We start from the raw sequence: 24152 nt of genomic DNA, 5'->3' as shown, positions 1-24152 counted from the left end.
TAGCTCTTGAATGTCAGTTACCGGCCCATAAGAAACAGATGTTCTATGAGGACTGCAAATTCTTGTTTAAATGTTCTTCTCTTTACTCTTCTGTGGTTTGTCTCAACTGATAAGCCTTCTAAACTTTTGTCTTCCAAGCTCCTTCCTTTTGGTAAGGATAGTAGAGCTATAGAAAGGTTGGGTAAAAAAGTATGTATTGCTGCTACATTGTCTTTTTCGGTATTAATTACGAAACCCACATGACCAGGTATGACTTGGCTGTTCTTTGTCAGATAGCTAAGGTTGTGTCTGATCTGCCTGATTCAGGAGGAAAAGCTTCAGCTCTTTCTCTGCTTGGGTCCACTTCCCAGTTCGCTCGTCACACCATGGGCTGCTCCTTTTGGTTTTGTGATGAGGCATTATTCTTGGCTTCATCTTCAAGCCTTGCCTGATTATATTAAAGCCAGCCTTTTGGATGCTTCTCTGGTTAATGAAAATCATTTTGGGACAGCTGTTGCTGACCTCTTAAAGTCCCTCCAAGATAAGGGTAAGGAAAAGCAGGAATTTGGGCATATTTTTGTTTCCCCTATACCCAAATGTCATAAGAATTGCTCTTCTAGATCTACTTGAGTTTGCAGGCAGACTCATCAGCCTCCCAAAGGTAAGAAGCAATCCAGTCGTATTCCTTCTGCTAACTCAGACTGTTACATCTTCAAAAGCCTTCCTTTCACAAGCCTGTTTCTATTTGACATTTTGACACCTCTTCCCCTCTGCCGGTTCCACTTGTCACTCTGCCTTTCACTGCCTCTCTCAAATTGTAACTGATCACCTGAGACTCCTGGGTGCTATCTATCATATGTCAGGAGTATTTCATGATCTGGAATCTCTTCTGTCTTTTTCAGACATTCCACAGCCTCCTCTAGACAACCTTTCTTTTTTTCCAGAGCTTTTGTAGTCCCTTTTAGTTCAGGGCACCATTCAACTTTTCACTCACCCAAGTGGGAAGAGGTTTTTACTCCAGGATGGTTTTGATTCATTGGAAGGAGGGGACTTGGAGACCAATTCTGGACCTCTGTTTTCAACACTTTTCTCAAAGTGGGAGTGCTGAGACACGAGAGCTACTGAATTCTTTCAGGATGTTGTCTCTTCAGACTTTTCTTCTTTGTCTTCTTTTCCTCCGGGCCTTCTTGGTCCCTCTAGACCTCAAGGATCCCCATCTTCACATCCCTGTTCACACTTTGTTTAGGAAATGTTTGTTTCTCTGTTTCTTTCTCTCATTGTCAGTTTTCTGCTTTGCCCTTTGACCGTTCTGCTGTCTCAGTGGTATTCACCAGTGCTTCGTTCCTGCCACTGCCTTTTGCAGGCTTCAAGGGATAACAGATACTTCCTTATTTAGATGACTTACTTATTCAGGCTCCTTCTCCCAGCAGTCTTCTTCCAGATCTTCACTTTAGTACTTGCCTTTTACAAAGTCTGCGCTTCAATGTCATTCTCAAGATGTCAGTGCTCATGCCCTCCCAGGATCATATTTTTCTCAGTTGTAAGATTCAGATCATTCCCTTGTTGGCCTCACTTCTTCCTCCCAAGGTTTTGTCTTTGGCTATCTTTTTCCCTTCTCTTCTTCCTGTATCCTCTCTCACAGCTGGGAAACGTAGATGTAACCTACTTGTCCCTGGAAGGGTTGGAGTTAGTAGGATACACTCCTTTGTTGAGCTAGTATTTCTCTTTTTCAGTGGGAACAGTCAGGTTTGGAGTAAAATTCCCATGAAAAATATTTACGTAGAGGATGAAAGTTAAAGTTAACACAGAAGCCTATTATTCTTTTTCAGATCATTCTTTATTAGAGAGAGACGAGTGCTGTTTTACAGGGAATTTCTTATGATTCTGAGGTTTATGACCTCCACCGTTCCCATGCCACTTCTTGCCAGGCTCCATATGAGAAAACTTTAATGGTACCTCAAATGTGTGTGGTTTCAACAAGCCACCCCTTGGAGTTCCTGTTCCTTTGCTTCCTTGTCTCAAACCTGGAGCTGCAGTGGTGGATTCAGCAAATCTCTCACAGTCTGGGACTGCCCTTTCATGCTCCAGTTCTTTCCCAAGAACTGTTCGTGGCCACCTAAGACCTGAGGTGGGTCATTTCTTGTGGCCCTCTGAAAGTTCAGGGTCTCTGGATCTTCATCAGAAGTCAGACCACATCAACACAGAAGAGATAAGGGTTCTGCTTCTGGCTCTGTAGGCCTTTCATTTCCTTTTTCTCCCTGGCCCCCTGAAAATCTTCACAGACTTTGCCACCATGATGTGGTATATCAAGAAGCAGTGGATAAAAGGTCATATCTTGCTTGCAGACTAGCTCTTCAGGCCTGGGATCTGGCTATCAGTTAACTGGTGACTCTTCAGGCAGTTTACATTCCTTCATAGCACAATGTAGTGGGAGACACTTTGAGCAGGTCCTGCACATAGTCTCATGAATTGATGCTCCAGAGAGAGGTGTTACTGGACATAGTGCATTGGTGAGGTACTCCTCATGTAGATCTTTTTGCCTCTCCTTTGAATAGACAACTTCCTCTATTCTTTTCCAGAGTACCAAGTTCTCTGACGTGGAAAGTGGATGCTCTGTTTTTTCCTTGGAAGGGAATGTTTCTGTATACCTTTCTTCCTCTACTGCTCCTGCAAGAGTTCTGCACAAGGTCAAGCAAAACTCTCCCAAAGTCTTTTAGTGACTCTTTTGGCCCAGACAACACTGGTTCCCCTTCTTTTTCATCTGGCCAGGGGCAGTCACATATTACCTCACTGGGTGGATCTTCTCACACAAGGCCAAGGGATCTCTTGTCCATCCTCACCTGTTAAGTCTTCAAATGACATTATGGGTGATAGGGTTTTGATACCTTTTAGGCACTTTTTTCCTGAGGATGTGCTTCGGGGTCTGCAGGAGGCCAGGAAACCCACTACCAGAAAATCATATAATTCTAAATGGAAAATATTTTTTGTTTGATGCCTCTCTCCCCATCAGGATCTCTTTTAGTAGGGATTCCTCTGGTTCTCTTTGTGTGATCTGCTCCATGCTTGGCATACTCTTCACTTAAAGCTCACCTGCCAGCTATCTCTGCTTGTCTACCCTTGAACTCTCCTTTGGCCTTTTGGTTTGAGGTCAAGCAGTTTCTGAAAGGCATCCTTCATGTCAGGCCCCTGAAAAAGTTTATTCCTCCTTCTTGGGACCTCAGTATTATTCTAAAATTGACTCGGGTTTCTTGTGAACTTGGTAGTTCAACCTTCTTGCAGATTTGTACTTGGAAGACTGTTCTGCTGTTTGCTCTTACATCTGCCAAGAAAGTGTCTGAGCTTCAGGCTGTTATGGCCGTTCCATATATTTTACCTTTTCACAGAGACAGGAAGTCTGTCTGTATTAATCCTTCTCGTATGCCCAAGGAGGTTAATAAGTTGCCCCTTAATCAGTCTGTTCAGTTTCCTTCCTTTTTTTTCTTCTCTGCAGTCTGTCAGTGAGAGGGTTCTGCATGCATTGGACCTGCATAAACTGCTCAGATATCTGGATAAAACAAAGGTTATTTGCAAATCTAAGCAACTTTTTGTTTCTTTTTATCCCAAGACTTTGGCTTTAGCTTTTTCCTAGCAAACCATCTCCTCCTGGATCTCTAAGGCCATTTGTTTTTATTATTTCTTTCATGGCAAATGTCTCTATCTGTAAAAACATGTTCTACTAGGGCAGGTGCCTTTTTCAAGGGTTTGGACACCATTTCCATCCCTGAAGCTGCTTAGTCCCCTGTTCATACTTTTACTAAGCATTACAAATTGGATGTTGTTTCCAGGACCATGGCTGATTTTGCCAGAGATATTCTTCATGGGTTTCTTCTGTGCCTTCCTCATCCCAGTCATTGTGTAAGCTCTTTTACTCTCCCTTTGATGAAGAATACTGCAGCAGGGATATGGAAGGACGTAGTGCAGTTGTGTAAAATTTTACAACAACAGTAGACGTTATTCTCTTAACTGTTACAGTATTTGTCCCCTCCCTCCACCCCCCCTCTGCTATGGCTGTTGCCCCTGTCTTTTGTTACCCTTGTGGCCAAGGGTCTGTTACTTCCTTTCCCTTCTGTACATGTTTGCATTGTTCGTGGGGCATTTTATTTTTCCTGGGGCAATTCAGTTCTTAGTATTTGCATCCATACATCACCTTTGTACCCTATGCCCTGCGCAGGGAGTATATGTATAACATATGGCGCCTATAAAATCTAATGGCTTTGATATTACTGGCCAGATGTTGGGTTATCATTAGCAAGAGATCCCTTCAGTTAAGAATATTGCAATGATGAAGAGAATGACATCTACTGTTATGGTAAGATTTTATACAACTGTACTTTTTGTCTGCATGCTCTAAGTTAAAAGGTGATCGGAATGGGGTGGGGAGACTAAAAATCTGTTTAATGTTTTTGCGTGTTGTTTCGTTGAAGCAAAAAATATTGAATGATGTCACATACGTTCCAATGGAGATGAGAAGCAACTCCATAACAGATCAACATGCTAAACATTAATCTCTGCATGTAAGAAAAAAGTGGAAAATGTGAATTAAAAAGAATTATATAGAATAGAATGGCTACTCTGTTAATATTATAATTAAATGTAATTGACTTTACAGGTATAAAAGCAGTGAATATTGAATTAAAATGTTGCAATGTGCTGGAGACCCCTTTGGATAGTAGTGAGCATGTGACTTTGACAAAGAAAATGTTTCATGGCGGATGTTCAGCATATTATCAGGGACAAAGTTAAAGTGAAGTAAAATATTGATTGCTAGAGGAGCTCTAATAGTAATAGAAGAAGAAAAAAGGTAATGGTAGATCTGTAGTAATAAGGGGTTGTTGGCAAGGTAGAAGGATTTACGGTAGTGTGTATTTATATTCCATCTAAAACTACTGCTGTGGAGCTTAACAGAAATTTTCAAAGAAATAATTCTCTTACAACAGCGAATATTTATGGTTGGAGACTGGCACCTGATTGCAGTGGTGAGGTTGTATTGAGGGACCAAAAAGGGAAAATATAACAAAAGAGGGTTGATTTCTGAAGGAATGTATGAGACTTGTTTGGTATGGAAAATGTGAATTCAGTAGTAGGAACTCGGGCAGAATTTACATGACCTGATATCATTTTTATTCATTCCTCAATTGATGGGTCTCTGATCCGAATTGGCTGTTCCTTCCAGATCAGTTAATCCAAAATTCTCAAGCTTCTCCTTTTATCCTTAATGCCCTGTCAACCTAACTTACTTCATATGTCGTTTGCTGCCATATTGCTACAGACATGTATCCTGTCGCTCTCGAGCTGTGTTTTTTGTAGGTTAAAACAGTGAATTCTTTACATTTTTTTCTTTAAATAGGCTCTGTACTGTTTTTTTTTTGTCAACATTCTCCCTTTTTCCAGAAATTTTCTTCCATTAGTCTTCCTTTGGGAATTTTACAGAGAACTCTGTATTTCTGTCCAGTACCATTGTTGGTACTTTACTTTTTCTTTTTTCTGTCCTCTTCCTAGCCCTTTGAGTGTTCTTGTTTACCATTGTTAGTCTTTTCTACCTTTAAAAAAAAATATTTCCTTTTTACAGTTGATTGATTTTTTTTTTTTTTTTTTTGGTCTTTTTTTTCTTTATGTATGCCAAGATGGCTGATAAACCAAGAAATGTATCACCATTGGGTACAAAAATAATTAATTCAGAAGCCCATAAGAATGTCTTTAGATGTTATTGTACAATTTGTGCCAGCTTCAGCCCCAGGGCACTCACGGGCAGACAGAATAAACTTGTTTTGAAGGGTCGTCTTCTTTCCCCTTCTTGTATTTCAACTGGGGCTCAAACCCCCTCAAAGAAATGTAACAAAGGGAAGCCTGACTTTACTCCCAAGGGCAAAGACTCTAGAAAGAGATCTCCGGATCCTATGCTATCTTCGGTTCCTTTCTCAGAGCCATTTCCAAATGTATCAAAAAAGTCTGATTTGACCACTTTGGATCCCTTTGCTCCAACATCAAAATCACTCCAGATCTGGTCACCTCTTAATTTTGCAGGAGAATCCTCGCAAGCACTCTAGGCCGCCATCCAATAGCTCCTCTCTCAGGTCTTCCAGGAGTTTGTTCAGGGCTGAAATGGATAGGATGATGAGAAAATTTCTCAGCTTAGATCTAGATGGGGTAGTTCTGTCTCTGTATCCCACCACATCCATAAGCCTGCCTGTGACGCGTCCCCATGTAGTTTTTCCTTCTCAGATCCGACCTACGTTTTCAGAACCTTCAGATGGGAGATCCCCGGGTGTGTTGTCATCAAATCTGAAGACGGTTCATTCTTCGACTCTGGTCACTTCCCTGAGCTGTCTGACTCAGAGTCTTTTGGATCTGGAGGATTCTTGGAGCCAAATTGTTGGCACTGGATCCTGCCCCTCGGAGCTTTGGGTCTGGACAGCTCGTGTCTGACTCCAACCTTGGGTGGAGTGCTTATAGGGTTTCAGCGGCTGGCGTTGCAGGAAATGTCAGTTCTGCTACCTCCGACTTCAGGTATCCCATAAGCAGTCTGCCAGGAATTCTTGTTTTACCCCAACATAGGCCTTTAGCTATACCTCCTGTTCTGAATGTGGTGGAAGATGTTTTGCAGAGGCTTCCCTGAACCCTGATTCTTTGCCTCCTGCCCCAGTTAAACCGGATAGGTACTATAGGGTGCCTGAAGCTCATAAGTATCTTTTTAAGAGTCCTAGGGCAGACCCTGAAACTGTCTCTCAGGGGCCTAAAGGTGTTAAGGCTTCTGTTGTTAAAAATCCTGTTCCTCCTGATAAAGAGGCAAGGGCTTTGGATAGATGGGGAAAGAAGGTGTACACTTCTTCCACTTTAGCCATGAGGCGTTGAATTGCCAGTTTCACATGTTAAAATTTCAAAATTATCTCCTTTCTGGTGAAGTCTAAGGTGGATGCTCTGGCGGAAGGTATTGAGTGTAAAGAGTTGCAGGATTTAGTTCATGTGTCTGAACAGGTGGATGCGCATTCATTGCAATGTGGTTTTGATGCTGTGCAGGCCTCCTCGAGGTGGCTGCCACTGGTTCTGTTCTTCAGTAAACCGCCTGGTTGAGGATCAGAATTTAGCTGAGCATGTTAAGACAAGGATTTTGGATGCTCCTTTACAGTCTGGCGTGTTGTTTGGTTAAGCCTGTGGAAGCAGTTTTAAAGAAAATGGAGGACAAGGCTAAGTCTATGCAAACTGTAAAAGATTTTTTGCAGGAGCGGCCTCCGCAGTTTAGTTGAGAATGGCCTACTAAGGGATGGTCATAGCTTGCTTATGATTCCCAGTCTAGGGGTAGGTCTAGACGTAGGGGCAGAGCTCAAAGGTTCTTTTAGGCCTAGAACAGGGAGTTCACCTGCCCAGACTCCTGGTGAGGGCAGGGGGTAGTCCTGTCGTAAACAGACTCAATGACCTGCCTTTTCTACTGCCAGTACATTCTCGTCTGGCAGCACCTTTGGGAGGAAGGCTGGCTTTTCAAAGAAAATTGGGATTTAATTACCCAAGACAGATGGGTTTTGGATATCATTCACCACGCAGTTACAGGTTTTATTTCCATACCTTGCCTCCTTTCAAAGGCATGCCAGACATTCCTCCTCTGCAAAGAAAGAGGCTCACAAGCAAATTTCTCTGTTACTCCAACTGGGGCCATTCAGCCAGTCCCTGTGCCAGAAAGGGGCCTAGGATTTTATTCTCGCCTGTTCCTAGTACCAAAGAAGGGGGACACGTGGAGACCAATTTTGGATTTATCTATCCTCAACACTTATCTGGACATTCCCAAGTTCAAAATGTTGGCTACAACAGCTTTTACCTCTGCTGGGCAAAGATCACTGGATGGTAACTTTAGATCTCAAGGAGGCTTACCTTCATGTGCCTATCAGACTAAGTTGCAGGAAGTATCTGGATTTTCGAAGCTGAAATTCCCATTATCAGTTCTCTGCATTGCCCTTTGGCTTATCTACTGCCCAGAGTATTCACAAAGGTTCTGGCTCCAGTGATAGCTTACTTCAGGCTAAAAGGAATTCAAATCTATCCTTACTTGGGCGACTGCCTGATTCTGGCTCAAGACAAGGAAGACCTTTTACAGCATTTGGAATATGTGATAGCAGTGCTAAGATGCCTAGGGTATTCTGTGAGCGAAATAAAGTCCAGTCTAGTACCCTCTCAAGACATGTGCTTTCTGGGTGTGAGACTGAATACAGCAGCCAGATGGCCTTTTAACCCCGGACAAACAAAAAGAATCTTTCCATTTACTTCCATCAACTATCTCTTCAGTCGGGCTGACTGCAAGGACAGTCCTTCAAGCCTTAGGGTTCATGGCATCTTGTATTCTGGTGCTTCCCAATGCCAAACTGCATATGAGGAAGCTGCAATGGTATCTCAAAATGTATGGACACAGCACTGCCAGGATTTGGACACTGTCATTCAAATAATACCTTGCATTCAAAAGGAATTTTTGTGGTGGGCTCAGGAATGTCACCTAAACAAGGGACTCTCTGTGACCCGGCCAGAAGCGAGTCAGAAACTAACGACAGATGCCTCCAGACATAGCTTGCAACAGGGAGCTCATCTGAATGGAAAGTGGATACAAGACAAGTGGCCTGCCAGACTACAGCATCTACATATCAACATGAAGGTGATGTTAGCAGTCCAGTTTGCATTAATGGCTTTCAAGGAGTTACTTCTTCCAGGGCAGGTGTTGATTCTAACAGACAACACAACTGTCATGTGGTACATCAACAAACAAGGGGAACACATTCTTACCCTCTATGCAGGCAAGCAATGATTTTATGGGAGACTGCTCAGCTTGCAACTAACTCTTCAGGCAAGGTTTCTGCCGGGAGCACAGAACTCCTTAGCAGATGTGTTAAGCAGGCAAATCATGGATCCCCACGAGTGGAAACTGGATCTTCATGTATTTCGGAAATTGACAGTGTCATCGGGAACTCCAGACATAGATCTCTTCGCTTCTCCACTAAACCACCCGCTGCCAAAGTTTTGCCCGACAAGGTTTCATCACACAGCTTGGAAAGTGGATGCTCTTTCTTTCAGTTGGAAAAATCTTCATGTGTATGCCTTTCCACCTCTGCCTCTTCTCCCAAAGGTACTCCTGAAGGTCAGACAAGACAAGCCAAGGATGATTTTAATAGCTCCAGATTGGCCTCGGCAGCATTGGTACCCATTACTGAGGAGTCTGGTAAAGAAGTCTCCATGGCCTTTACCTTTGATTCCACACCTATTGTCTCAGAGGGACGGTCATCTACTCAATGTCAAGCTTCACTCTTTTCATCTAACAGCCTGGCATATTCTGTTTTGAAACACAGCAGGTCTCAACTTCCTCAACAAGTTTTGAATGTGATTATGGAAGCCAGAAGACCTAGTACAGCGCAGGAAGAGATGTTGCGCAGAATGAGAAAATGGAAGAGATTTTTATTTTGGAGTGCAGCAAAGAATTTGGAGATTTCTGAGCCTAATTTGAGTGTGGCTCTTCAATATCTTACTGAGTTACTGGACAAAGGTTTGTCTTTCTCTTCCATTAAGATTCATGCTGCAGCAATTTCAGCTCACTATGATTGTGACCCACCACTGTTTTCGCATCCTTTGTTCAAGCAATTTCTTAGAGGGCAAAGAATATAAGACCCCACGTGAGCTCCCTACTCCTGCTTGGGATCTCAATTTTGTGTTGGAGAAACTTACTCTACAACCTTTTTTGAGCCTCATGGCTACTGCTGACTTGAAATACTTGTCATGGAAGACTGCTTTTTTGTTGGCCATTACTTCTGCAAGAAGGGTTTCTGAATTGCAGGCCCTTATGGCAGTAGAGCCTTTTTTGATTTTCCATAAGGATAGGGTATCATTACGTACTAATCCTTCTTTTATGCCTAAGGTGGTTTCTAGTGTGGCTTTAAACCAAACTATTAATTTGCCTACTTTCTATGCAGATCCCCAAAATAAGGGGGAAAAGATTTTGCACACTTTAGATGTACACAGGCAGTTGCGTTATTATTTGAGCAGGACTAAGGATTTTAGACAGTCTCAGCAGTTGTTTATTTCTTTTGCTTTGAGTTCTCAGGGCAAGCCTGTGTCAAAACAAACTATTTCTAAGTGGATTGGGTTTTGCATTGCATTTTGTTATTCCCATCATGGCAAGGAGATTCCAGCTGGGATTAGGCCTCATTCCACTAGGGCTACTGCCACTTCAACAACATTTCTAAGGGGAGTGGCAACTAAGGATATTTTGGAGGCAGCTACTTGGAGTTCGGTGCATACTTTCTCTAAGCATTACCACCTTCCTCTCTACTCTAAATCTAGGGCTGGTTTTGCCACAGCTATTTTGCAAGGCATGTTGACAGCTCCTGCTTCCTTATGATTTGCCAGCCTCCCTTACCTCTGCTTTGGGATTCTACCCAATGGTTAGGACTGCAGCAATGTGGAATGAAGAACATAGTACAGTTTTGTACCTACCATAAATGTAGATGTTAGGATCCACATTGCTGCAGTCTACCCTCCCTCCTTCCCCTCTGTGTTTAGGGGTGGTTGTGTGGGTGAGGTTATACTCTTGTAATTTTGTATATATTGTACATATTTTTGGTGTAGGAGTGTTTGGTGTTTTGGTTTTGGCCTTGTCTTTTTGGGTCTTCTGACATCTGGGGCAAGAAATGACTGTGGATATGACGTTGGTCATGCGCATTAGTACCCTGTCATCCTGGCGTCTGTCTCATGTGCCCTGACCGACGTCAGCCATATACTTTGGTATTCGGGCCGACTGGACAGCGGACTACCCCCAATGGTTAGGACTGCAGCAATGTGGATCCTCGAATATCTACATTTATGGTAGGTACAAAACTGTACTTTTCCAGGACCATGGCTGATTTTGCCAGAGAAATTCTTCATGGGTTTCTTATGTGCCTTCCTCATCAGTCATTGTGTAAGCTCTTTTACATTCCCTTTGATGAAGAATACTGCAGCAGGGATATGGAAGGACATAGTACAGTTGTGTAAAATTTTACCGCAACAGTAGACGTCATTCTCTTAACTGTTACAGTATTTGTCCCCTCCCTCCACCCCCCCCTCTGCTATGGATGTTGTCCCTGTCTTTTGTTACCCTCATGGCCAAGGGTCTGTTACTTACTTTCCCTTCTGTACATGTTTGCATTGTCCGTGGGGTATTTTATTTTTCCTGGGGCAATTTAGTTCTGAGTATTTGCATCCATACATCACCTTTGTACCCTATGCCCTGCGCAGGGAGTATATGTATAACATATGGGTGGCCTATAAAATCTAATGGCTTTGGTATTACTGGCCAGATGTTGGGCTATCATTAGCAAGAGATCCCTTCAGTTAAGAATATTGCAGTGATGAAGAGAATGACATCTACTGTTATGGTAAGATTTTATGCAACTGTACTTTTTGTCTGCATGCTCTAAGTTAAAAGGTGATCGGAATGGGGTGGGGAGACTAAAAATCTGTTTAATTTTTTTTTTTGTGTGGTTTCGTTGAAGCAAAAAATATTGAATGATGTCACATACGTTCCAATGGAGATGAGAAGCAACTCCATAACAGATCAACATGCTAAACATTAATCTCTGCATGTAAGAAAAAAGTGGAAAATGTGAATTAAAAAGAATTATCATATAGAATAGAATGGCTACTCTGTTAATATTATAATTAAATGTAATTGACTTTACAGGTATAAAAGCAGTGAATATTGAATTAAAATGTTGCAATGTGCTGGAGACCCCTTTGGATAGTAGTGAGCATGTGGCTTTGACAAAGAAAATATTTCATGGTGGATGTTCAGCATATTATCAGGGACAAAGTTAAAGTGAAGTAAAATATTGATTGCTAGAGGAGCTCTAATAGTAATAGAAGAAGAAAAAAGGTAATGGTAGATCTGTAGTAATAAGGGGTTGTTGGCAAGGTAGAAGGATTTACGGTAGTATGTATTTATATTCCATCTAAAACTACTGCTGTGGAGCTTAACAGAAATTTTCGGAGAAATAATCCTCTTACAACAGTGAATATTTATGGTTGGAGACTGGCACCTGATTGCAGTGGTGAGGTTGTATTGAGGGACCAAAAAGGGAAAATATAACAAAAGAGGGTTGATTTCTGAAGGAATGTATGAGACTTGTTTGGTATGGAAAATGTGAATTCAGTAGTAGGAACTCTGGCAGAATTTACATGACCTGATATCATTTTTATTCATTCCTCAATTGATGGGTCTCTGATCCGAATTGGCTGTATCTTCCAGATCAGTTAATCCAAAATTCTCAAGCATCTCCTTTTATCCTTAATGCCCTGTCAACCTAACTTACTTCAGATGTCGTTTGCTGCCATATTGCTACAGACATGTATCCTGTCGCTCTTGAGCTGTGTTTTTTTGTAGGTTAAAACAGTGAATTCTTTACATTTTTCTCTTTATAACAGGCTATGTACTGTTTTTTTTTTGTCAACATTCTCCCTTTTTCCAGTAATTTTCTTCCATTAGTCTCCCTTTGGGAATTTTACAGAGAACTCTATTTCTGTCCAGTACCATTGTTGGTACTTTACTTTTTCTTTTTTCTGTCCTCTTCCTAGCCCTGTGAGTGTTCGTGTTTACCATTGTTAGTCTTTTCTACCTTTAAAAAATATATATATTTCCTTTTTACAGTTGATTGATTTTTTTTTTTTTGGTCTTTCTTTTCTTTATGTACGCCAAGATGGCTGATAAACCAAGAAATGTATCACCATTGGCTACAAAAATAATTAATTCAGAAGCCCACAAGAATGTCTTTAGATGTTATTGTACAATTTGTGCCAGCTTCAGCCCCAGGGCACTCACGGGCAGACAGAATAAACTTGTTTTGAAGGGTCGTCTTCTTTCCCTTTCTTGTATTTCAACTGGGGCTCAAACCCCCTCAAAGAAATGTAACAAAGGGAAGCCTGACTTTACTTCCAAGGGCAAAGACTCTAGAAAGAGATCTCCGGATCCTATGCTGTCTTCGGTTCCTTTCTCAGAGCCATTTCCAAATGTATCAAAAAAGTCTGATTTGACCACTTTGGATCCCTTTGCTCCAGCATCAAAATCACTCCAGATCTGGTCACCTCTTAATTTTGCAGGAGAATCCTCGCAAGCACTCTAGGCCGCCATCCAATAGCTCCTCTCTCAGGTCTTCCAGGAGTTTGTTCAGGTCTGAAATAGATAGGATGATGAGAAAATTTCTCAGCTTAGATCTAGATGGGGTAGTTCTGTCTCTGTATCCCACCACATCCATAAGCCTGCCTGTGACGCGTCCCCATGTAGTTTTTCCTTCTCAGATCCGACCTACTTTTTCAGAACCTTCAGATGGGAGATCCCCGGGTGTGTTGTCATCAAATCTAAAGACGGTTCATTCTTCGACTCTGGTCACTTCCCTGAGCCATCTGACTCAGAGCCTTTTGGATCTGGAGGATTCTTGGAGCCAAATTGTTGGCACTGGATCCTGCCCCTTGGAGCTTTGGGTCTGGACAGCTCGTGTCTGACTCCATCCTTGGGTGGAGTGCTTATAGGGTTTCAGCGGCTGGCGTTGCAGGAAATGTCAGTTCTGCTACCTCCGACTTCAGGTATCCCATAAGCAGTCTGCCTTAAAGATTGTGGAGAGGGCTTTTTCTTTACCTAGACAAAGAACATTCCTGCTCCCCTCTGATCAGATCTCTCTATCACCTACAAGCTTTGTTTTGAGACTCAGTTTTCCATTTCACTGGGATAGCCAAGCCCATACAAGTCTCCAGTCAGTCCCATAGGACACCCCTAACACTTCAGATACCTCATCAGACCATCCCGCTGTTGAGGTCCCTTGGAAAAGGAAGTTTAAAAAAAGGCAATTAGATTACTTTCAGGAATATGTCATGAAGGACACCGATTTTTAATGAAGGTGAAGGGTCCCCCAGATCTCCACCTGAAAACATCTCCTTTGGAGATATTCTTAAGCTCCTAAAACAAAAAGGTGGTTGTCTTCTGGCTAAGAGGAGTCTGTGTTCCTGGAGGCTTTTGGGTCTGGCTATGTCTTAGATACAGACACTTCAGATGTGAGCAAGAAGGAAGGACCTTGTCTGCCGTAAGAATACATTTTTCTATTCCTCAAAGGCCCTTTTCTCAGAATCAACAAGGAGGTAGAAAGATGTGGTTTCACAAATTCCAGTGTCCTTTTCAAGACTCATGAGGAGATGGTTCTTCCAAAGGCAGAGGGGGGAACTCTAATGGAAGACACCACCTCCCTGGCAGAGGTGGCCCACAGAACCAGGGTTTCCAGGATTCCTTCTTGGACAAGTCCTACTAGTGCTCCTGAAAGCCTCATGACTGTTGCCCTCTGGAGGCTGTCTGGGGCATGTGTCTCTGCACCAAAGAGCCTGGGTATCCACAAAAAAATAATTTTCCAGGGTGCAGCAAATTATATCCAGAGGTTATACCATACCATTTTCTCAAATTCTCCCTGCAAGAATGAAAAGAATCTCTGATGTTCCACCCAGTCAGAGAGAGATGGCACCTTTCAAAACAGAAAAGCTGCAAAGAAAGAGTCCTTCAGAACATTCCCCAGATAAGATAAGATCCAAGACATACTCGAGATTCTTTTTAGTGCAGAAGAAGACAGGGGACTTGAGGCTCATCCTGGATCTCAGCAAACTAAACCAGTTTATGAAATTGTCAAGGTTCCAGATGTTTGCGGTTCAGTCCATTTTGCCCGTACTGTGAAAGGAAGAATGATTGTGCTTAGTAGATCTTCAGTATGCATACTATCACATCAAAATGAACAGGTGCTCCAGAAGATATGTGCATTTTGAGCTGGGAGCCAGTCATTACCAGTTCAGAGCAGTGCCCTTCGGTCTCACCACAGCCCCCAGGATGTTCACCAAATGTATGGCAGTGGTAGCAGATCACCTGAGACTGCTGGTATTACGAGTGTTTCCATGTCTAGATGACTGGTTCCTAACTGCCCCAACCAGGTGTCTTCTCCTACATTCTAGGGACTAATTGCTCCAGTTGTTTCCACCTAGGCATCACAGTCAGTTACAGCAAATCACATCTCAGACCTATGCAGAGTCTAGAGTTTGTAGGTAGTCATTTAGACATGGGGAATCAGCTTGCTTTCCTCCATCTTTATACCCAGACACTCTGGTCCCAGGTCAAGAAAGTAATCCTGCATTTTTCTCTTCCAATACAACTAATCTTACAAGCCTTGGGATCCATGGCAGCAGCTATTGATGTAGTCCCTTTAGCCAGGTTTCACATGCAAATTCTGCATTGGACGCTGTCAGTACAGTGGTTCATTCTTCAGCAGCCTTTATCTGTCCCAGTCAAGATCACACAAGCTTGCAAAAGATATCTTCTTTGGTGGCTTCACTTGGACAAAGTTTCCCAAGGTCACACATTTGTTCTCCCCTGCTCACTGCTACTGTCACCATGGATACATCCCAACTGGGGTGGGGGGGCACTACCTGGGAAGGGCAGTCCAAGGTATGTGGTCCCCAGAACAAGCCAAAGTTCATATCAGTGTCCTGAAAATGAGAGTAGTCCTCCTTGCATTTCAAGATGCTGTCATCTGTGGGATTATTACTATTCAGATGGACAAAATGTCTATTGTCTGGTACATCAGCAAACAGGGAGGAACCAGATCTTACCCGATATGTCAAGAAGCCATTGAGAGTGTGGCAATAGGCAGTCTCTTTCAGCAGCTTTCTGATAATGCACATACCAGGGAAAGCCACCGTGATTGCAGGCAAACTAAGCAGGTCCATTCTGATACCTCATGTGTGGTCTCTCATTGTTAAAAGTGGTGGAGAGAATTTTCCATCGATGGGACAACCCATGCTGTGATCTTTTCGCTTCTCCCCTCAACAAGTGCAGCAGGTTCTTTGCCCTGATCCCTCCAAAGGGGGAGTTACTGAGAGAGATGCTCTAGTCCACTATTGACAGTCCAGTCTTCTCTATGCTCCCCCATTACCTGTCATTCCCAAATTTCTGCAGAAAGCATACTTGCACCCTTTTGGCCTTGTCAAAATTGGTTCCCCTTCCTCTTGCCTCATCTTCTACATCTGCCCTGGATACTGGATCCCAATCTAGACCTTCTGTCTCCTCCTGGCCAGAATGACTTATCTGGACTTAATATGCCTCAAATTGACAGTTCCACCGATTGCTAGGCAGCCCAGTCTCTCCTCTCGAGTCCATCATATTTTTGTATCTTCTCAAAAACCTTGTACTAGAAAGCTTTACAAAAGTAAATGGAAGAGATGTGTATTCTGGGCTCTTAAGAAGAATCTGCACCCTTTTTCTGCCCTCATACTAGCACTACTTGAATTTTTTAATCTCAATTTTCAGTAAAGGAGCTAGCTTTTCTACTATTAATGTTCAGTTTGCTATCATTTCATACTTCCAGCTAGGTGAAAATGATAATTCTTAGCTTCTTCTAAATTATGCAAAGCCTTCCTCAAAGGAACTTTTTTTTTTTTTTTTACTTAGACCTCCACTAAAGAATCCTACTCCTCCTTGCGATTTAACTATTTTGCTTCAAGGTCTGATCCAAGACCCCTTTGAACTGTCAGCCAGGTCAGGCCTCAAGATTTTGTCTTGGAAAGCCACTTTTTTAGTGGTCATTACATCAGCTAGAGGAGTATCCGAACTCCCAGCTCTGTCTTCCAAATTACATTACCTGGTTTTCCACAAAGGCAGAGTTTCCTTACAGATCAATCTGTTCTTTTAGACCTAAGGTAGCTTCTGAGGCTAATGTCAACCAGGTCATTAACCTCACGGTTTTCTTTCCAAATGTTTCAAATGAAGGAGAATGCATGCTTCATTTTTGGACGTACATAGACAACCTTGGTTTTATCTCCATACAACCAAAGATTTCAGGAAGACCGACCATTTGTTTGTATCCTCCTCACCTAACATATTGGGGAAGTTAGTTTCTAAAGTTACATTAGCCAAATGGTTAACCGATTGTATCCCCTTTGTTTATAGTAAAAAAGCTTTGTCCTTGCCGAAGCCTCTTATTGCTCATTCCACTAGGTCTATGGCTGTATCCTATACTTTTTGATCTTGAGCTTCCATAGATGACAATTGTGCAGCTGCCACTTGGTCTAGTGTTTATACCTTTATTGCTCATTACAAATTGGACTTGATTTCTAGGAACAGGGCTGCCTTTGGCTCTGCAGTACTCTGAAACATCCTTCCATGAGGACCACCCAAGGTTCATCTAGCTGGAGACTCTGTCCCATCAGTTGGAGCGAATGAAATTGACAACACCAGATACAAAATATTATGTACTCACTATAATGTTACATTTGTGTTATCTATTTTCATTCTTCCTCAACTTCTCGCTCGCCTAACTGCCTTCCCTTTTTCCTGGATAAGCCTAAGGGTACCACTTTGGGAACTGTGTTTGAAGTCCAGCTATTTTTCTTCTATACCTTCTTGGATTCTCTTAAGGTACTGTTTGACTTCTATGGGCAGCAAGCATGATCTAAGGTATGTCAGGTTGGCAGAGCAGTATGTGTAAAGGGAGGAGCTTGAGAGTTTTGGATCCTTGGATCTAGAAGAGGCTGAGTCTGACCTGAAACCCATTAGTTGAGGAAGAATGAAAATGGAACCCAGATGTAATGTTATGGCGAGTACATAACGTTTTTTTATTCTTCTGGGTACAAGAACTGGTCTAGACTGTATAGAAATTATGTCTCACAAGTAGAGCCAGATCCAGCACTAAGCAACCTAGTTAGTCACTTAGGGCACACTGACTGGGAGGGGCACTGACCAGGGGGGCTGTGACATTTACTTTTCAATTTAAAATAATTATGTCTTCTTTAAGGAAATTCATCTTTAAGAACACCTTCTGCATGCAATGATGTTTATATCTCACTGTGTGTGTCCACACACACCTGCTGTTGCTTGCTTCTTATATTCTTTGTCCGTGTGTGGAATTTAACCACATGACTGTTGTTCTTCCTCAGAATGTTATCAGTTGGTAAGGTGCTTTGTGTGTCGATCTGTGTGCGTTTGTGTCGGTGTCTGTCTGTGCCTGTCGGTCTGTGTGTGTGTGTGCCTGTCGGTCTGTGTGTGTGTGTGCCTGTCGGTCTGTGTGTTTGTGTTTGTGTGTGTGCCTGTCGGTCTGTGTGTGTGTGTGTGTGTGTGTGTGTGTGTGTGTGTGCGCGTGCCTGTCGGTCTGTGTGTGCGTGTGTATATGTGCCTGTCGGTCTGTGTGCGTCTGTGTGCGCACATCGGTGTCTGCGTGCGTGTGTCGATGTGTCTGTGTGTGCGTGCGTCAGTGTGCCTGTGTGTCTATGTATGTCGTTGGGGATGGCAGGTTAATTTAACACGAAGACACCACAGTACTGCACGAAAAATAGCGAATAAGACCACAATAGTTGGAAAAACACCTTTATAAACAACAGCAAAGCTTTCGAGTTACTACCCTTTTTCAATACTAATACAAAAATTCAAAAACCAAACAGGTTTAAATAGGAGTCATAAAAATCACATGACATACAGCCCAAAGTCATGTGACAATAATAATGAAAAAATAAAAAAATATACAAAAATCTTCACATCTTAAAAACATTTTTAACTACATATACAACTAACAGATGGACATATGGACAATGCTTTTTTGTATTTTTACTCTGTTTTTAAGATGTGAAGATTTTTGTATATTTTTTTATTTTTTCATTATTCTTTTGAATCATATATTTTGTATGTTGTCACATGACTTTGGGCTGTATGTCATGTGATTTTTATGATTCCTATTTAAACCTGTTTGGTTTTTGAATTTTTGTATTAGTATTGAAAAAGGGAGTAACCCAAAAGCTTTGCTGTTGTTTATAAAAGTGTTTTTCCAACTATTGAGGTTAATTAATTTAACCAGGTACAAACCCTGTACCTTAGTTACAGGAGACAAGAGTCTGAATCCTGTACACCATCTACCAGACTGAGTTTCAGTACATTTTCAAAGAATTGTGAGCTTCTAGAGAAGAGAAGTTTACTGCTGCTCATGCTGGTCTGTTTTAAATGTGCAACTGTTTTGTTTAGCAAATGATCATCACTGTGGCATATAATTTGAAAGCAGCGTTAATAGTATACTTGTCTTTGATGCAGAAGACTGTGGGTTCTACTCACACACCGTGTAGATGGATTGGTGATATTGTGTTCTACTTTAAGTCCTGGGTGTGTCCTCCTTTGGATGAAATGCCTTGTAACTATGAACCTGTTGGTTTGCCATCTGTTCCCTGTTGCAGTATTACCAGCTTACCAATTTTTTTTGTAATGTAACGTAGAAAATTTATTCTTCAAGGGCAGCAGGCACTAAATTTGTTAATGAAGCACTAAAATATAAAGTTGTTTGCTAGCAGCAACCTCGTCATTAGTTGCAGACCTCTTTAATGTGGAATTATTCATATGACTTTTACTTCTGCAGAGATTGTGCATACTGATGGTGGATTGTAATGATAGTAGTTTGAGTGGCCTTTTATGGTTGAAATGTTCTGAAATGAGAGATATGTAATCTTTGACTGATAACGAGTGGGTAGATGTGTATAATGTTTGCAACTGGGAGTGTGTCAGTATGGTTTGTAATGCAAAATGCTTGCATGTAGGATTGTCGGTGTGGTTCGTTTTCATTTATATAAATGTGTGATTGCTTATCTCTTAGGTGATGGTTTAATAAAGATATTTCTTCTTTAAAAAAGGGGGCAGGAACTGAATAATTGATGTAGTGTTGCATAGGTTATATGAAATATAGCAATATATGTGTGCATAATGTTTGTTAATTTTAACTGAATACAGTTTGATTACTGTTATGTAAATGTAAATGTGCCTATGTCACAAGTGATAATTCAGTAAAGGTGTTTAAAAAAAAAAGAAATGTTTTGAAATGAACAGTTTTGCTTTGGTTCATTCATTTTGTTTCATTGCTAACTGGAAAAATGTTCAAAACTACAAATTTAAAATACTGTCTAATTAGTGGTGCTATATTATAAAAGGAATATAGTTTCATACAATCAGGAAGGTGTATGCACGGTCCTAAAAATGTCTGCAAGGGGCCTGTGGTTTGAAAACAGCCCAAAGTTAAATTTATTCCACCACTGGCAGATGCATTTTCTTTGATTGTAGGATGTCCTTCATGGATGCATCTGCAGTCATAACAACTGGGTTGTCCTGTCGTCAGGCAGCCCTTCAGTCGGCCGGATTCCAAAGTCCGGGTCCGGCTTCGGCTGATGTCGCACTTCACCCGACGTCATCTCTGTTGGTCCTCGGGTATAAAGGCATCAGCCGACGCCATTTTCCCCAGTCTTTCTTGCCGTGGCGCTCAAGCAGAAGCTGTTCGCAAGTGCCGGTCGGTCGGATCCAGAGATTACTTCTACCGAATACTACTTCGAAGACTTCTAAAGCTAAGTACCCCGTTGGGGACTCTTTCTTGCCTCAGCCGATGTCAGAAAAAGTTAATAATTGTTTAACCTGTGGGAAACAAATACCTCATAAGGATTTCCACTCTTACTGTCTGCCTTGTTTAGGCCCAGCCCACGACGTAGCAGCCTGTTCGGCCTGTGCTTCTTTCAACCGACGAACGCTAGGCGCCGGTCGGAGTTTGCTGAACAGTTTTTCGGTTCTGATTTTGCGATATTATGCCGCCGGATCCTCCGACTACCCAAACTGCTAAAAAACGCAAAGATAAAGACCGACACTCGCGGTCCGCGGTTTCGGCCGAAACCGTGGTTAAGCAAACCGCGAGTGTCTCGGTTTCGGGGCGAAGCGAGAAAGCTGGTCAAAAAACAGCAGAATCTATCACTACCACTGAGGCCCCTGCTACTTCTCTTGAATCGGCCTCAGAAATTTTATCCACTACGGTGGTTGCCACTGACTTATCAGACACCATTCCCTTGGATGTGTTTACCCCAGCACGTGGTGCTGCTAGGCCTCCAGCAGCCATGTCCATTAAGGCCTTTGCCAGGGCCAAAGCAGCCAAAACTACTAGAACAGTGCCTGCTAAACCCCTACAACACGGCCCTCTTCTAGTTCACAAATGCTTACCCTGGCAGAAGATTTAATTTCATTAATTAGGGATCTCAATCTCACCCAGACAGGGCCTCTCAGCCCCAGAGAAGAGACCTAGGGCAGAGCCCCGAGTCTGTGTCCTCTGATGATTCTGCTGATGAATCAGACATAACAGACCAGCCAGAGGCTCCTTTCTCCAATTTTGAAGACTCAGATGCTGAAGAATCCATTCCAGCTGCCTCCCCACCAGAAGAATTTTCCTTTGGAGAGACCTTACATGCCATGCGAGCAGTTCCAATGGCAGCAGCAGGATTTCTCAGACTCCAGAAAAGACTTAGAACCTTTCTGCACCTTCCACAACACAGGCCCTTAGCTATACCTCCTGTGCTCTCTGTAGTGGATGATGCCTTCAATGATGTCTGCTCTGCACCAGATTCTTTACCTCCAGCCCCTGCCAAACCAGACAGATTTTACAGGGTACCAGACACTCATCACCACCTTTACAAGGCCCCACTTGCAGACCCGAAACTATATCCCAGGGTCCCAAGGCAGTAGCCGCGACCACAGCTAAAAACCCTATTCCTTCTGAAAGGGAAGCCAGGTCTTTAGACAGATGGGGCAAAAAGGTTTACACTTCAGCTACTCTCTCAGCTAGAGCTTTAAACTGTCAGTTTCACATGATACAATACCAAGAGTTTATGCTTGATCAGTTAACAAAAAAGCTATCCTCTGATGAATCAATTGATAAGAAATATGTATTCGAAATGGTAAATAACATACAACAGGTTAGTAACCATTCCTTGAAATGTGGCTATGATGCACTGGAGGCTTCATTTAGATCAGCCATGACTGGCACAGTGATAAGAAGGCATGCATGGCTAAAGGAACAAGCTTTACCGGATCATGTTAAAGCCAAGTTATTAGATGCTCCTATGGATAAGACCAGCTTGTTTGGTACACCTGCCCAGCAGGTAATGAAGAAAATGGAAGAAAAGGCAAAATCTGTTCAAACGGTTAAAGATTTCTTGCAGGTCCAACCCCCAAGGTTTAGCAGGAACTGGCCTGCCAAAAATTGGTCCTTTCCTGACTCCACAAGATCCCAAAGGGGCAGGAATAGACGTTCCAGAGGCAGAAACCAATCCAGAGGAGGTGCCTACAGAGGACGACAGTGGCAAGGTAACAACAGAGGCACAGACACAACCACTGCCACTACAACAACACAGCCACAGTGACTTAGCTCTAAAACCGCCTACCAGGGAACAAATAGCAGCTCCATTAGGCGGCAAATTAACCTTATTTTCAAAGAACTGGCACTATATCACAAAAGACAAGTGGATTTTACAAACCATAGATCAAGGTTACCGGTTCCACTTCCACACTTTACCAGTCAAAAGGGAATGCCAAATCTACCTCCAAATCAAAAAACAGAGGCTCTACAACAGATAATGCAGTTAGCAAACATGAGAGCTGTGGAAAGAGTGCCAACAACAGAACAAGGAAAGGGATTCTACTCAAGACTATTCCTAGTTCCAAGAAAGGAAAAAGTTGGAGACCTATTCTCGACCTGTCCACCTTAAATACATACATCATTGTCCCAAAATTCAAAATGCTGACCCTACAGCAACTTCTTCCCATGCTGGGCAAGGAGTGTTGGCTGGTAACTCTAGATCTCAAGGAGGCATACCTGCACGTCCCCATTCGACCAATCTGCAGAAGATACCTCAGATTTCTTGCAGGATCAGAGCATTATCAATTCTCAGCATTGCCCTTTGGCTTATCTACTGCGCCCAGAGTATTCACAAAATGCCTGGCATCAGTAATCGCCCACTGCAGACTACAGGGAATTCAAATTTACCCATACCTGGACGACTGCCTGCTACAAGGGACAACAAAAGCAAGTTGACAACAGATTTACAAAGGGTCATTTACTTGCTACAAGCACTGGGATACACAGTCAATTTACAAAATCAAGGCTGATACCATCCCAGACAAGGACATTCTTGGGCTGAATTGGACACAGTAAAACAAATGGCTTTCCTAACTGCAGAAAACAAAGAGAACTCCCTCTTTACTTCTTGGCACTAACAAAACAGAACAAGTTAACAGCAAGAAAAGTACTGCAGGCCTTGGGCTTCATGGCATCATGCATAATCTTGGTCCCACTTGCCAGACTACATATGAGAAAACTACAGTGGTACCTAAAGAATTTATGGTCCCAACACAGGCACAGCCTAGAAACAGAAATTCCACTAATTCCATGCTTAAAACAGGAGTTCCTATGGTGGGCTCAAGCATGCCAGTCAAACCCAGGGCTACCCTTTCGCAGATGTCAAGCAAGCCAGACCATCACAACAGACGCTTCAGACCTAGGATGGGGGCCCACATGCTGGACAAATGCGTGCAAGGATTGTGGACGAGGATCAACTTCACCTGCACATCAACCTAAAAGAAATGCTGGCAGTAAAACTGGCAATCCAAAACTTCAGACCATTTCTCAAAGAGGGCCAGTTGATGATAAGGACAGACAACACCACAGTCATGTGGTACATCAACAAACCGGAGGCACTCATTCATACCCCTATGCAGAATGACTTTGGAGCTGTGGAACCTGGCACTCAGCTACAACATCCAGATACAGGCAATATTTGTACCGGAAAAGAAAATACTCTAGCAGACATACTAAGCAGAACCACATCGGATGCCCACGAATGGATGCTACATCCGGACATCTTCAAGACCATCTCAAAGAAATGGGGAATACCTCAGATAGATCTATTTGCTTCCCTCTCAATCACCAGCTCAAAAGTTCTGCACAAGGACATTCCACCCACTAGCATGGAAAGTGGATTCGCTCTCCTTCAGCTGGAAAGGCCTAACAGCATATGCATTCCCACCTCTTCCCTTGATACACAAGGTATTACTAAAAATCAAGGAAGAACGTCCAAGGATAATCCTAATAGCTCCAAACTGGCCAAGACAACACTGGTACCCACTGCTCAGGAGCATGTCTCAGAACAATATGTGGCCAATACCCCTGATGCCTTTGATGTTAACTCAGAACAACTACAGCATCATGCATCCAAACCTAAAAACGTTGCAACTGACTGCATGGAACATCACATAGCAGCAGCTAATC

General features: G+C 42.6%; 1 protein-coding gene across 1 annotated transcript in view; it reads left to right on the top strand.

Moving 5' to 3' along the window:
- ABCB6 (ATP binding cassette subfamily B member 6 (Langereis blood group)) overlaps positions 1-24152 on the top strand; it is a 1916984-nt gene that overhangs the window by 1137942 nt on the left and 754890 nt on the right. The gene's annotated exons all lie outside the window — the stretch shown is intronic.

The sequence above is a fragment of the Protopterus annectens genome, chromosome 6.part0 (genome assembly GCF_019279795.1).
Source record: "Protopterus annectens isolate FY-2018-M chromosome 6.part0, PAN1.0, whole genome shotgun sequence".
In the NCBI taxonomy this organism is placed as follows: domain Eukaryota; kingdom Metazoa; phylum Chordata; order Ceratodontiformes; family Protopteridae; genus Protopterus; species Protopterus annectens.
This window is presented reverse-complemented; position numbering and strand designations above follow the sequence as displayed.